The following is a 15813-nucleotide window of genomic DNA, read 5'->3' as shown; positions in this document are numbered from 1 at the left end:
GCATCCAGTGGACACTAAACCTGTGCACTCGCTTGCATTAAACGCTTAACCGGTCCCAGAGAAGGACAGATGACCGGGCATAGACACACGCGAACACCAGCAAAGACGCACGTCCACCCTGTAAGCTCAACTAGGTGAGTACGTTAGCAGGTGCAGGAACGTACACACTGGTGTACAGATTCCCAATAGGCTCAGGAATCTGTACACCTGTTGATTGACAGTTAAGAGGCGGGACCAAAGAGCCAGAGCTCAACCCCCGCAAACACAACTAGGTGAGTACAACTAGGTGAGTACAGGCACATACATGTATATGCAGACTAAGACCTACGGACACAGTAAACAGATGATCTGAGAAATGTTTATTAGACTTTAAGCAGATGTAATAACGGCATAAAAGATACTAAGGGGGATTGACAAAAGTAGACATAGAAGCGATGTTCAAATAATAGAACAGTAGAACGAGAGAACATAACTGGAAACTGGAATCACAGGGATGCCAGAAATTACTCTTTCATTATGAGTGGTAAATAAGTGGAACGGACAGGATGGGGAAGTTGTTGAGGCCACTTCCATACACAACTATGTGTGTAAATACTGTAACAAGAGCGAGGGAAAACAGTCACTGAGCTGTCGAAAGGCGGGTGATGACGTCACAACTGATGACCTTCGGCTTAAAAGCAGATGGTCCACCTTGTAAGCTCAACTAGGTGAGTACGTAAGCAGGTGCGGGAGCGTACACACTCGCGTGCACACAAGCACACACGTGTGGACACGGCCGTGTACGCAGGCAACTGCAGAACTTGGATAATAGTAAATATTAGAAGAACATTAATAAACCTAAACAAAAACTACCAATACAATCTGTACAACGTATATGAGACCGATACCAAAATGTGCAGCACCCGCAAAGAATTCGCATCTTAAACATCTTAAGCTTAAAAAGTCGAGTTTTGAAAATGCACAAAACTATCAAATACACAAAAAAACAGAAAATGCACAAAACTATCAATATAGATTTGGAAATGTGGCAAAGCCAGGAGCTAGAGTTCAACCCCCGCCAGCACAGGCAGGTGAGCACAGACAGACCCCCCCCCCTCTTCCCCTCCCGAGGGCATAAGAATACAAAAAAAGAACAAGTAGTGAAGCCAAGAACTGGTTTAAATATAGGTCAAATTTGCTAACCATTATACTATTAGGTGGATGATCACAAATTGACACTAAGTACCGTCTCTAACACCCACGTTGGGTCGTCTAGTGAAGAACTGTTGTCTAACATGCAATCACATTATTTTTGCCACTAAGAATACAATATACAGTGTTCCCGGTGTCACACTGGGAGTGAGCCACACCTTGCCACACCCAGGCATGTCCTCTCCTATAATGACATCGTCTCACCGTCTCCAGAGACATCGCGCCGCTCCTGTGTCTGGTTAGTTCACTACGGGCTCACCATAGTCCGTGCTACTTGTTACAGCCCCGCTCCTGTGCCAGGTAAGTCCACTACGGGCTCACCATAGTCCGTGCTACTTGCCCCGCTCCTGTGCCAGGTAAGTCCACTACGGGCTCACCATAGCCCGTGCTACTTGTAACTTTTCGTTCCCAGTAGCTGAATCTAAAACAACAACAACAACAACAACGTCTCCAGATGGCATATATCTTGAAGCATTCTCCCTTATACCTCTCTCCCCGTACCTCTGGGTACATTATCCAATTCAACGCCGAATCCGCGTTGATTCGTAGTTGAATTCTACTTGATTACTGAACCAGCGCCACTGGTGGATGTGGTGCCCTCTGGGGTCATGTTGAGAGCATCAACAACATGTAAGAGTTCCGTCTGATACTAAGTCAACAACTTTCACGGGTGTTAGGGTGGGAGCGTGAGCAGCAGGTGTGCCAAGGAGACATAACTGGCGGGGCCAAGAAAGGTCACGACGTCGGCTGAGGCAAGAACCACCAGTTCACCAGGGTGAAGGAGACCACTTACCATCCCCGTACTCTCACCTAATATATATATCCCAGTTTTCCACCCAATACATCTTTTTTACGGGCTATTCATGCCCGTGCCACCTCTTGGGTGGCTTAATCTTTATCAATCAATCAATACATCAACATTGTGCGTGTGTTTAGGTCACAAATGAAGCGCCCTAATATTGACGTCTATAAGCATTTTTTTTATTATTATTTTCTACCACAGACGTGGCCACACATTTACAATGCTAACTAGCATATATACATTTTCTTCTGTCCTCCATGGACAGGACCTATAAGCATTGGTCTAAGCATTGGTCTCCATAAGTTATGAGGGTTGCTTAGGTTCAAACGTTTTTGGTTTGACAAGGCAAGAATAAAAATATAAATTATTTTATTCGAAAACTTATGTTAATTTACACCTTCTGGGAGTTCTTCTACTACTCCCCAAGCCCGTCCCGTGACCAGGTGACTTGTGAGAGCCTGGTCCACCAGGCTGTTGCTTGGAGCGGCCCGCAGGCCCACATACCCACCACAGCCCGGTTGGTCCGGCAGTTCTTGAAGAAAAGTATCTATTTTTTCTCTTGAAGATGTCCACGGTTATTCCGGCAATATTTCTTATGCTCGCTGGGAGGGTGTTGAACAACCGCGGACCTCTGATGTTGATACAGTGTGTATAAACAGTACAGTACAGTACAGAAATATGCCATCTCTGATTGTTCCTATGGCACCTCTGCTCTTCACTGGTTCTATTCTGCATTTCCTTCATGACTGCCCGAAACTGTTCTCTCTGCAGGTCTCGTTCCTCGCGAGGTTGTGCATATTTAGACTTAGATTAAGTTACGTGTTTAGGTGGTGTTGATAATTATTTGTAGTTGAAGTATATGGATCATTTACAGTGAACAAATCCACAAGGGCCGCTGTGGCAGGACTGACGAGCGTCAGGTCCTGCCACAGGTGAGGTATGTACATCAGTAGTGTGTCTGGGATATAAGAACATAAGAACAAAGTTACAGCCCCGTTCCTGTGCCAGGTAAGTCCACAACGGGCTCACCGTAGCCTGTGCTACTTGGAACTTTTTGTTCCAAGTAGCGACTCTTAAACAACAAACAACAACAAGAATAAAGGTAATTGCAGAAGACCTACTGGCCCATACGAGGCAGTTTCCTATTTATAACCACCCAATCCGACACATATACATGTCCAACCCACGCTTGAAACAATCAAGGGACCCCACCTCCACCACGTTACGTGGTAATTGGTTCCACAAATCAACAGGATTTGTGCAGGATCCTCAATAAACATTGAGGATCCTGCTTCGTCAGTTATCCTTCCCTTATTTCTCATCTCTTAAGTCTCCCGAGTACTCTTTGCTTCCTTTTGAGTGGGTATTTTCTCGCCCAGGTCAATACTGTTCCAGTTACTCCAGCTTGTTTCTCAACTTTGTGTAGGACTCTCCTGTGTGGAACAAAATCGATGGCTTTCTGGTAGTCTAGGAACATGCAGTCAGCTCATGTTTCTTATTTTTGTTTTGTATGACCATTGAAAATTTGTCGTAAACCTCTATCGGGTTTTTCAAATAAGACTTAAAAGCTTGAACTCATGGTAAAGCTTTATCACAAAATATAATTCTTTCTATACTCACCTATTTTTGCCCCAGAATCGACCTTTAGGTCTTCGAGTTCTAATTTCTTCTTATTCAATGACTCATTCCCTAAATTTCACGTCTCAAATCTATTTTTAAATGTGTGGAAGGTGATGGTTTCTTCAGGACCACCTGTTGCCTACATCTTGTTATTCCCCTCTACTTCTTATACTACTACTTATAAGTGTTCTTCTAAGGGAGCCGGTCGGCCGAGCGGACAGCACGCTGGACTTGTGATCCTGTGGTCCCGGGTTCGATCCCAGGCGCCGGCGAGAAACAATGGGCAGAGTTTCTTTCACCCTATGCCCCTGTTACCTAGCAGTAAAATAGGTACCTGGGTGTTAGTCAGCTGTCACGGGCTGCTTCCTGGGGGTGGAGGCCTGGTCGAGGACCGGGCCGCGGGGACACTAAAGCCCCGAAATCATCTCAAGATAACCTCAAGAAGATGCTTCTTGTCTTCTTGAGAGTCTCTACCTGTGACCTCTTCTAATTACACACAGAAATCACAATAGCGTGATGTATCAAATGAATAAATCCACAAGGGCCGTGACGAGGATTCGAACCTACGTCTGAGAGCAGGCAGCGTCTGGGATGCTCTCAGACGTAGGTTCGAATCCTCGTCACGGCCCTTGTGGATTTGTTCACCTCTTCTAATTGTGAACATTTCCAATTGTGAACAATTGTTCACTCATTGTGAACATTTCCTCTTCTCTCCTCCTTGTCACCTTCCCTTAAGTGTCGTATGTCTCTATCATGTCTCCTATCTGTATTATCTTGTCAAGCGTCGTTACGGTCGATTATCCCAACCTTTCTACACACCACATGACAAGAAGTAATAATGTGACTGGCTTCGTTGCTCTCCTCAGTTCCTTACGGGTCTCCTTGTGTTCTTTCGGGGTGAGGGCTGTATTGCATATTCTAAGACTGGTCTCACGTACGTGGAATAGATGTTCTAATTGTCTATTATTTACATAATTTGACTGAAGGCCGTTCGACAGTTTAGAGTAAGAATGTTGTTATCCTGGTTATCAGTTGCATGTGATAATTGTATGTATGTTTCGATATGTCTAATCCAAGCTCTTGTTTCTTGTGATATTCTAGGGGTACTTCTCCTTCATTGTGTTCCTTCCTGCTTGTCTCCTGTCTCCCTGGCCCCTTGTTGTCACCCTGTTCTTATTAGTACCCCTTTCCACACTGCTGTATCCTCTCCTACACTGCTGTATCCTCTCCTACACTGCTGTATCCTCTCCTACACTGCTGTATCCTCCCCCACACTGCTGTACCCTCCCCTACACTGCTGTACCCTCCCCCACACACTGCTGTACCCTCAGGTCCGGCGTGTACCACACTGGTCACACAGGGAGGGAGACTCACACCAACTTGCTGGTGACTTTCACCTTCAGCTTTCCTCTCCTCCAACCGTCACCGCCCTCTACCTCACTCTCTCCCCCACCCCCCTCATCTCCCCACTTTCACTTACCCTCCCCCTCCCCCACTCCTTCCCCCTCCCTCCCCCAGTCCTCCCCCCCCCTCTCCCCTAGTCCTCCCCCCCCCTCTCCCCTAGTCCGTCTCCCCCTCCACCAGTCCCTCCTCTCCACCACTCAGTATCTCCCTCTCTACTTCTCTCACTTCCTCTTCCTTCTACCCTCCCTCTTCCCTCCCCCCCTTTCCTATCAACACATTATTCTACCACTGAGTGGTTGCCATTGTCGGGACAGGAAGCCTGTATGGTTTATCAACGCCCCCCCCCCCATCCCTAGGCCAACTACTGATGACCTTCCTCAAGGAAGCAACCCTATCCCTAAATCCCTAGCTTGGTGAACAGATGCATCAGGTGAAATGAATCGCAATAATAATAATAATAATAATAATAATAATAATAATAATAATAATAATAATGTCTGGTATAGTTTGTCCTTAACTGTATCCAAAACTGTAATTATTTCTGTTTTTATAAATGTATTATAATTTCTGAATAAAAATTACTATTACTGTTTTGAGTATTAATAGTAATGGCATACCTAGGGTGAGGGGGAGGGGTTCCCGGCCCGTCCTGTAGAGAGTACAGGACTACTAGAACATCTTCATGGTTGTCTGGTCCTGTGGAGAGCTCAGCTAGCGCACCCTCTCAAGGTTAGGCTAGTCCTGTCCCGCTCCTTGGGCGCGTCTGCTCATCCTGGGGTGCGTCTGCTGAATTTTTTCTAAATTTTGTCCCGAGGGGCGAGTTTATTGGGCAGCGCCACTTATCCTGGGAGTGGACATAGCAACATGTACAACACTCCCCAATAAGAAGAAAACCCGCTGGGTTGTTCATCCTGTCACTTATTCCCAGACACAGCTGGGACTTGCTTAACTGTCTCAAGTGAACAGCTTATCAAACAAGAAGATTAACATTCGTCAACCCTTAAAATATTACGTTGCATCTGCTCATCTCTCGTTGTTGGGGGCAATGCGTGAAACCCCCCTAATTTGGCTTTTTTGGAAGCCTCAGCCCCCCCCCCCTTAGCGGATTCAGTGGAATCCCCCCCAAGTTGCATCGTGTTTTACCATGTCGTGGTGTAGTGGTCTAGGGCGTAGCCTTGGGAGTACCAAGTGAGCGGGTTCGAATCTCCCTCAAGGCTCCTACTGATTTTCTCATTGATTCATCATGTCAGTGTGATTTCATTGAGCAGTATACAGATAATTTAATCAGTTATGAAGCATGGTGATCCGAACTCTACCATTTCCTAATGAGGTAAAAAGCAAAAAAGGTCTGACATGCGCAAGGTTAAGCTGTAGAATGATGACCAGACCACACACTGGAAAGTGAAGGGACGACGACGTTTCGGTCCGTCCTGGACCACTCTCAAGTCGACTGTGATGTTGAGAACACGTTATTATGACTCCTCGTCTGCCTGTACAATGACATTACTGTTCCTCTTACTAAGAGTATTTGATGAGAACACGTTATTATGACTCCTCGTCTGCCTGTACAATGACATTACTGTACCTCTTACTAAGAGTATTTGATCTTACTCCAACTGTTGTCCACCTATTGTCTATATTTATTAGTTTTAGTAATCGTTCGGTTTATCGGGAACAGGCTTTTAGTATCGAGGTCTCCGCAAGGTCCAACTACTGACCTTTTCCAGGATCCAATCCACAACAGTTGCCTAACTCCCGGGGACATTGTTATTGCCAGGTGAACAGAGGCATTAGGTGACAGGAAACGTGCCTAACCATTTCTGTCCCGCCCGGGAATCAAACACGGCTGTCATGGATTTATGAGTCTATTATTCGTTACCTCTAGATCCCTTTCATAAATTAATTTACCAATATCCACGTTCTTGAGTTGATTGGTAGTGAAACAGTTTTTCTCTGTATATAAAACATTTAATTTTTTCTACAGTGAATTGTGGCTCTCAATTTTCAGTCCAGATTTGAGGTTCATTGCGTTCTTCTGCAGTTCTTGTCTTTCTACAAAATTATAAAGTGCGTTGTTTTAGTATCGTCTACAAATTTACTTATCAGAGGTCACGACCTCTCCGTAGGGTGCAGTCGCACCTCCACAGATCTTCAGTATCAGCTAATGGTACTGGTAATGGCTCCGAAGGGCCACCACTTACGGGCTATTCATGCCCGTGCCACCTTTTGGGTGGCTTAATCTTCATCAGTCAATTTACTTATGTTCTATATAGTCATCTCAGCTAAGTACATCGGCGCCCAAGGACACGGTCAAGAACTGTCCTCAAGTTGTAACTATACGATGACTCGTAGCCTCAACTATGTACCCAGATTCAAATACCTTGGCCTTCAGCTTGTACTGTATGGCCATGGTATAATAGATGTGGTATTTCAGTGGCTCTGGTGCACGAACTAATCCAGATGTGGGACCTAGCTACTTGGGGTGGATGGTAGAGCAACGGTCTCGCTTCATGCAGGTCGGCGTTCAATCCCCGACTGGCCAAGTGCTTGGGCACCATTCCTTTTCCCCGTTCCATCCCAAGTCCTTATCCTGATCTCTTCCAAGTGCTATATAGTCGTAATGGCTTGGCGCTTTCCCTTGAGAATTCCTTCTTTCCTTCCAGATGTGGAGAAAATGTCAGAAGTACAAAAACGTAAACTTTTCATTGTCTGAAAGAAATGCTTGGAAGTCTTGGAAAATGCATAGCGAAGCTATGAGGATCGTCCTCCGACGTCTCTGTGTAACTAAGCTTTATTAATATGAGGAAAAGACCACAATATCCAAAGCTTTATTCACGTATCTGAAATTAAAGCTATAGATGCTTCGACAAACCCATCCCAGTCCTACACAGACGCCATCCAACCATTCTTTATAGAGGGTTATTATTCCTCAAAATTAATTACTACACCTGCAGCTGAATTCAGAATGTATCAGTTGTAATGTTTACCAAACGAGACAACAATGGCATTACTCAGCACTGCAGGAGATTATACTCACTCAAAGTACTATTCTTCCTTTCCCACTCAGAAACATGACGCTCAGACCAAGCTTCGACTTGAAGCCGAGAACAATGCGTTAAGCCAGACTGATGCAACCAACAGCGCTCCGTCTCCCTTACTATACTTTGACAGTTGCCAACATCAGTCAACAAGTGCTACTGGAGAGGCAGTTGGCATGGAGAGTAACGGATCCAAACTAAGGGGGAGGAGGGGGGGGGGAAGGATAGAGGTGGGCATCACACTAGCCCCAAGTGGTGAGGGGCGAGGCGGGCATCACACTAGCCAAAAGTGGTGAGGGGCGAGGCGGGCATCACACTAGCCCCAAGTGGTGAGGGGCGAGGCGGGCATCACACTAGCCCCAAGTGGTGAGAGAGGCGGGCATCACACTAGTCCCAAGTGGTGAGGGGCGAGGCGGGCATTACACTAGCCCCCAATGGGGAGGGGCGAGGCGGGCATCACACTAGCCCCAAGTGGTGAGGGGCGAGGCGGGCATCACACTAGCCCCAAGTGGGGAGGGGCGAGGCGGGCATCACACTAGCCCCAAGTGGTGAGGGGCGAGGCGGGCATCACACTAGCCCCAAGTGGTGAGGGGCGAGGCGGGCATCACACTAGCCCCAAGTGGTGAGGGGCGAGGCGGGCATCACACTAGCCCCAAGTGGTGAGGGGCGAGGCGGGCATCACACTAGCCCCCAATGGGGAGGGGCGAGGCGGGCATCACACTAGCCACAAGTGGTGAGGGGCGAGGCGGGCATCACACTAGCCCCCAATGGGGAGGGGCGAGGCGGGCATCACACTAGCCCCAAGTGGTGAGGGGCGAGGCGGGCATCACACTAGCCACAAGTGGTGAGGGGCGAGGCGGGCATCACACTAGCCCCCAATGGGGAGGGGCGAGGCGGGCATCACACTAGCCCCCAATGGGGAGGGGCGAGGCGGGCATCACACTAGCCACAAGTGGTGAGGGGCATCACACTAGCTCCAAGTGGTGAGGGGCGAGGCGGGCATCACACTAGCCCTAAGTGGTGAGGGGCGAGGCGGGCATCACACTAGCCCCCAATGGGGAGGGGCGAGGCGGGCATCACACTAGCCACAAGTGGTGAGGGGCGAGGCGGGCATCACACTAGCCCCCAATGGGGAGGGGCGAGGCGGGCATCACACTAGCCCCAAGTGGTGAGGGGCGAGGCGGGCATCACACTAGCCACAAGTGGTGAGGGGCGAGGCGGGCATCACACTAGCCCCCAATGGGGAGGGGCGAGGCGGGCATCACACTAGCCCCCAATGGGGAGGGGCGAGGCGGGCATCACACTAGCCCCAAGTGGTGAGGGGCGAGGCGGGCATCACACTAGCCCCCAATGGGGAGGGGCGAGGCGGGCATCACACTAGCCACAAGTGGTGAGGGGCGAGGCGGGCATCACACTAGCCCCCAATGGGGAGGGGCGAGGCGGGCATCACACTAGCCCCAAGTGGTGAGGGGCGAGGCGGGCATCACACTAGCCACAAGTGGTGAGGGGCGAGGCGGGCATCACACTAGCCCCCAATGGGGAGGGGCGAGGCGGGCATCACACTAGCCCCCAATGGGGAGGGGCGAGGCGGGCATCACACTAGCCCCAAGTGGTGAGGGGCGAGGCGGGCATCACACTAGCCCCCAATGGGGAGGGGCGAGGCGGGCATCACACTAGCCCCAAGTGGGGAGGGGCGAGGCGGGCATCACACTAGCCCCAAGTGGGGAGGGGCGAGGCGGGCATCACACTAGCCCCCAATGGGGAGGGGCGAGGCAGGCATCACACTAGCCCCAAGTGGGGAGGGGCGAGGCGGGCATCACACTAGCCCCCAATGGGGAGGGGCGAGGCGGGCATCACACTAGCCCCAAGTGGGGAGGGGCGAGGCGGGCATCACACTAGCCCCAAGTGGGGAGGGGCGAGGCGGGCATCACACTAGCCCCAAGTGGGGAGGGGCGAGGCGGGCATCACACTAGCCCCCAATGGGGAGGGGCGAGGCGGGCATCACACTAGCCCCAAGTGGGGAGGGGCGAGGCGGGCATCACACTAGCCCCAAGTGGTGAGGGGCGAGGCGGGCATCACACTAGCCACAAGTGGGAAGGGGCGAGGCGGGCATCACACTAGCCCCAAGTGGTGAGGAGCGAGGCGGGCATCACACTAGCCACAAGTGGGGAGGGGCGAGGCGGGCATCACACTAGCCCCCAATGGGGAGGGGCGAGGCGGGCATCACACTAGCCCCAAGTGGGGAGGGGCGAGGCGGGCATCACACTAGCCCCAAGTGGGGAGGGGCGAGGCGGCATCACACTAGCCCCCAATGGGGAGGGGCGAGGCAGGCATCACACTAGCCCCAAGTGGGGAGGGGCGAGGCGGGCATCACACTAGCCCCCAATGGGGAGGGGCGAGGCGGGCATCACACTAGCCCCAAGTGGGGAGGGGCGAGGCGGGCATCACACTAGCCCCAAGTGGGGAGGGGCGAGGCGGGCATCACACTAGCCCCAAGTGGGGAGGGGCGAGGCGGGCATCACACTAGCCCCCAATGGGGAGGGGCGAGGCGGGCATCACACTAGCCCCAAGTGGGGAGGGGCGAGGCGGGCATCACACTAGCCCCAAGTGGTGAGGGGCGAGGCGGGCATCACACTAGCCACAAGTGGGAAGGGGCGAGGCGGGCATCACACTAGCCCCAAGTGGTGAGGAGCGAGGCGGGCATCACACTAGCCACAAGTGGGGAGGGGCGAGGCGGGCATCACACTAGCCACAAGTGGTGAGGGGCGAGGCGGGCATCACACTAGCCCCAAGTGGTGAGGGGCGAGGCGAGCATCACACTAGCCCCAAGTGGTGAGAGAGGCGGGCATCACACTAGCCCCAAGTGGTGAGGGGCGAGGCGGGCATCACACTAGCCACAAGTGGGGAGGGGCGAGGCGTGCATCACACTTGCCCCAAGTGGGGAGGATTGTGACCCCACAAAAGGAGCCATATAATACAACCACACACCAACAACTGGTTAATGAATAAAATATGCAACGAATCTGACACTTATGTTTTAAATAAACCATAGTTGATAAAATAATATTGGAGTGGGGGAGAGATTTAACCAGACACGCAGGGAACATGTCCCCTCGGTCCCCAGGATGTACTAAGGGTGAGACAGAGACCAGTTGCCACTCAGTCAGCGAGCGGTCGGCTCCAATATGGCTGATGTCTCAGAAATTAATCTGTACAGCCACATTAAACTCTTGGTAATTGTTTTCGTTGTAATGGAGATGGTGTGAAAGAGCGGTGGGAGTACGACAACTTCCCAGCCCAGTACGAAGAACACGCGCTAGGCTACACGATCAAACATGTTTGAAATTTGTAGTCTTCATTTTGATCATACTAGAAGAAACTTGTGTTTCATGCCATATGTGAACTTTCTCGTGCCAGTATAACGAACATGTATAAACAAATTTCACTGTTAATTATAACGAAATTTACTATCTAATTTCTAGCGTACATTTATTTGAAAATTTGACTATTCAATAATAGTTCCTTTTAAACGGTAATTATATAATGGAATGAAATTAGATTTCTTGCATTTCGACATTTAATTTGTTCATATATCGAGACAACGTGACCACCATTCCCCGTCACCACCACCCCTGTATCCTAGTATCACCAGAGGCCTAGTTAACAAAATTCAAGACTGCACGTTAGACCACAACGTTACAAATAATAGTATGTATATACATGACAACAACATTATTTACAAGCGAACAGTTTACCCATTAATATAAACCTTGTTGGCTTTATAGGTTTATTCGCATTATGTTGCTCTAATCCATTATGTAAAAAAGTTGTCGATTTCTGTGTTCCTGGCAAGTTACAGCCCGGCTCCTGTGCCGGGTAAGTCCACTACGGGCTCACCATAGGCCGTGCTGCTCTGAACTTACGTTTCGAGCAGCTGAATCTAAAACAATAACTTGTGTTCCTGATCAAAGACGGCGTTGAGGAGCACTAGGCTGGGTCTTACCTGCACCACCGCTCCGTACCTACTGCTGCTGCTGCTGCTGCTTGCTTCTTCAACTTTCTGCAACCCACCTGCTCAACGCTGCAAAGTTGCCAGATGCAGTATCATTGGGTGTTTAAATATTTATGATGGCTTATTGTGTTGTGAAAACAGCCTTCAGCAGTCATTTCGAAACCATGTACTCTTAGTACGTATTATAGTCACGATTGATATATTACATATCACATTATTTATCATCCAAGTATGGTTAATAGTTTTGTCCATATCAGTTGCCAAGGGAAAAATATATCTCTTTTGTTTCATGTAAATATGCTTATATAATAGCAATAAATGGGGGATACCCAGCGTTGCTTGGGTGGCGGACACCCCCCCCATCTACACTACACACTGCCTTCATCACTGTAACTATCTTCACTACACACTGCCTTCATCACTAACTATCTTCACTACACACTGCCTTTATCACTAACTATCATCACTACACATGACCTTCATCACTGTAACTATCTTCACTACACACTGCCTTCATCACTATCATCACTACACATGACCTTCATCACTGTAACCATCATCACTACATATTACGATGTAGTGGTGTGTTAGCACTACATCTTCACTACGTACATACGATAGTTACTACTACTACTGTAACCATCTTCCCTACTCACTATCATTATTTCTGTAACTTTCTCTAAACATTATTTTCTACATTGTAACCATCTTGACTACTCAGTTTCCCCCATTCCTTCACTACCTTAACCTTCACCTTGCTTGCCCTTAATTATCTTCCTTTTCCTCCAACACCTTCCCTACCATTCAACGACTTCCCTATTCTTCACCACCCTCCCTGCCCTATCACGGGCTCACCATAGCCCGTGCTGCTTGAAACTTTTTGTTCCAGGTAGCGAATCTTAAACAACAACAATATTCCCTGTCCTTCACCACCTTCCTTACCCTTTACGCAGGCGATGAGTCACAATAACGTGGCTAAAGTATGATGACCAGACCACACACTAGAAGGTGAGGGGACGACGACGTTTCGGTCCGTCCTGGACCATTCTCAAGTCGATTGTGTTTGACACAATCAAGTTTGACACAATCGACTTGAGAATGGTCCAGGACGGACCGAAACGTTGTCGTCCCTTCACCTTCTAGTGTGTGGTCTGGTCAACATTACTCTTTACCACCTTCTGTATTTTTCACTACATTCCCTACACATTTCTCCTCTTTCACTACCTTTACATCTCTAATAACTAAGCGGAACCTCTGGAGTAGGCATAAATCAATGAAGAACAACATCGATTATGAGATACACAGAAGCGCCTTAAATTCAGCCACCCAGAAAATTCCTTCAGCTAAATTAAAACTAAGAAAGAAAACCTAAAACATAAAGGAAGTCAAACCAAAACAAAAAACTCAGTAAGACCCTTAAAAGACGTGACTAACCAAGTTATAATTGACGATAAAAGGGCAGCCAACCCCTGAATGAATACTTTACATCAGTGTTCACACTTAGTTTAGATGTCCAATACCCACACAAATGTTTGAAGCAGGTGAAAAGTATGAATTAAGGTATATTACCATAACATGCTATATAATCAAGAAAAGTATTGACACACTAAAAGATTCAAAAACCACAAATGTGAACGGAATTTAGTCCAAAGTCGTCAAGAAACTAGCAGATGAACTATATCTTCCACCAAAACTCCTTTATAGAAAATCCTTGGACCAAGTTATATTTCCTCAAGATTGGAACTGTGCAGATGTTGCCCCCTATTCAAAAAAATGCAGAAAACTTCCGTCCGATCAGTTTGACCTAGCATATTTGCATGCTTAGGGGGGGATCATTCACCATTTCAACCAAACAATCTAGTAAACTCAGCGCAACGTGGCTTTCTTCGCAAATAGTTTTAAAAATAAATCCTGCCTTATAAACATGTTTACATTTTTGGAAACGGTAACTAGGTATTCAGACGAAGGGCTTCCAGTAGATGTAGTATACATGGATTTCGCCGAAGCTTTTGATAAGGTACCGTGTCTCCCTGGGTTGGTGCGTTCTTCTGATAATTACTTACTTGATAAGGTACCACATGGAAGACTGGCAAAGAAAGTACAAGCTCACTGAATATATGTTAGAATACTAGAATGAATGAAACAATGCTTAAAACAAAGAAAGCAAAAGGTCGTCCTAAACGGAAATGAGCTTGACTGGAGAAATGTGGTGAGTGGGGGTACCGCAAGGTTCCATTTTGTGGCCAACCCTTTTTATCATATACAACAGTTACAGTGATGAGAATCTTATAAACCACATCATCAAATTTGCATCTGATTTTAAGGTATATTGTAAAGTAGGAAGTGACGATGGCAGTGAGGCCTTACAAAGAGCTCTATATGAATTCCACAAGTGGTGAGAAGACTGGCAAATGTCTTTTAATATCGAATAATGTAAGACCTTGCATGTGGGGCATATCAGTGCACAACACAACTTCTGCAGCAGATCGATGAAGAAGGGACCTTGTAGTTGGAATCAACCAATGAAAGTCGCACAAGTGGGAGGGAATTATCAGGATAAAGGGCTTAGCCATTACGACTATACAGCACTTGGAAGGGCTCAGGGTAAGGATTTAGGATGGGACGGGGGGAAAGGAATGGTGCCCAACCACTTGGACGGTTGACGATTGAACGCAAATCTGCATGAAGCGAGACCGTCGCTCTACCGTCCACAAGGTCCTTTCCTTCGTCGATCTGCTGAAAAAGTTGTGTTGTGCACTGATATGCCCCACATGCAAGGTCTTGCATTATTCGATATGTGGCCGATCTCGAACCCATTGATGATGTGACGACGTATATTGAATTTTGTAACTGGCTCATCAAGATTGTAGCTTAGCTAAATGAATTGCGGTCCATGAGCCCATTATGTGCCTCTGTAACCCCTTTCCACTTCCGCCCACAAGATGGGTATGGGGTGCATAATGAATGAACTAAACTAGAAAACGAAACTTTGATTTAAAGATAAAGAAGGTAGTTGTATAAAAAACTATAAGTATCTGGAGCGCCATAATAAAAGGAAAATAAATTCTAAAACTAAGTTTGACTCCCATCGCCCAACCACTTGAACTGGACAATAGAGCGACGGTCTCGCTTCATGAAGGTCGGTGTTCAATCCCCGACCGTCCAAGTGGTTGGGCACCATTCCTTTCCCCCGTCCCATCCCAAATCCTTATCCTGACCCCTTCCAAGTGCTATATAGTCGTAATGGCTTGGCGCTTTTTCCTGATAGTTCCCTTCCCTATCTCATACCAGGAACGGTAGAGGGCCACAGGACTAACAATACTACAAACCAGACATGAGAAGGGTGATCTCACCGAACCTTTTAAAATACAGAACAATTTGAAGGATATTGATGCAAACAACTTCTTTAAAATGTCAGATGTTACAGAAACAAGGAGCAACGGTTTCAAGCTCAACAGACCACAATACTGGACAGAACATGAGATACCTTTTCACTCATAGGAGTGTGAATTAAACCCCTAGAACCGCCTACCCGCCAAAGCCTTAACTCCCAAAACTGCTGAATTTCAAAATCCAGCCTGGTAAAATCGTTAGGACAAGTTGGGGAACATTTGACGAGCCGCCAGCTTCCTGTCCTCCTTGAGACCACTAGAGATATATAGTGATCCCGATTGATTAATTGATGAAGATTAAGCCACCCAAAAGGTGGCACGGGCATGAATAGCCCGTAAATGGTGGCCCTTTTG

At 48.0% G+C, this 15813-nt stretch overlaps 1 protein-coding gene across 1 annotated transcript in view; it reads right to left on the bottom strand.

Annotated features, from left to right (window-relative positions):
* The window catches only part of LOC123766484 (facilitated trehalose transporter Tret1), a 30997-nt gene extending 18882 nt beyond the window's left edge, over positions 1-12115 (bottom strand). The window contains exon 1 of the mRNA XM_045755654.2: positions 12059-12115. The gene's annotated coding sequence lies outside the window, so the exon portion shown is untranslated. The remainder of the gene's footprint in view (positions 1-12058) is intronic.
* Between the last annotated feature and the right edge of the window lie 3698 nt (positions 12116-15813).

This window comes from Procambarus clarkii, chromosome 62 (genome assembly GCF_040958095.1).
Source record: "Procambarus clarkii isolate CNS0578487 chromosome 62, FALCON_Pclarkii_2.0, whole genome shotgun sequence".
Lineage (NCBI taxonomy): Eukaryota > Metazoa > Arthropoda > Malacostraca > Decapoda > Cambaridae > Procambarus > Procambarus clarkii.
The sequence above is the reverse complement of the archived record's forward strand: the minus strand, read 5'-3'. Positions and strand labels throughout refer to the sequence as shown.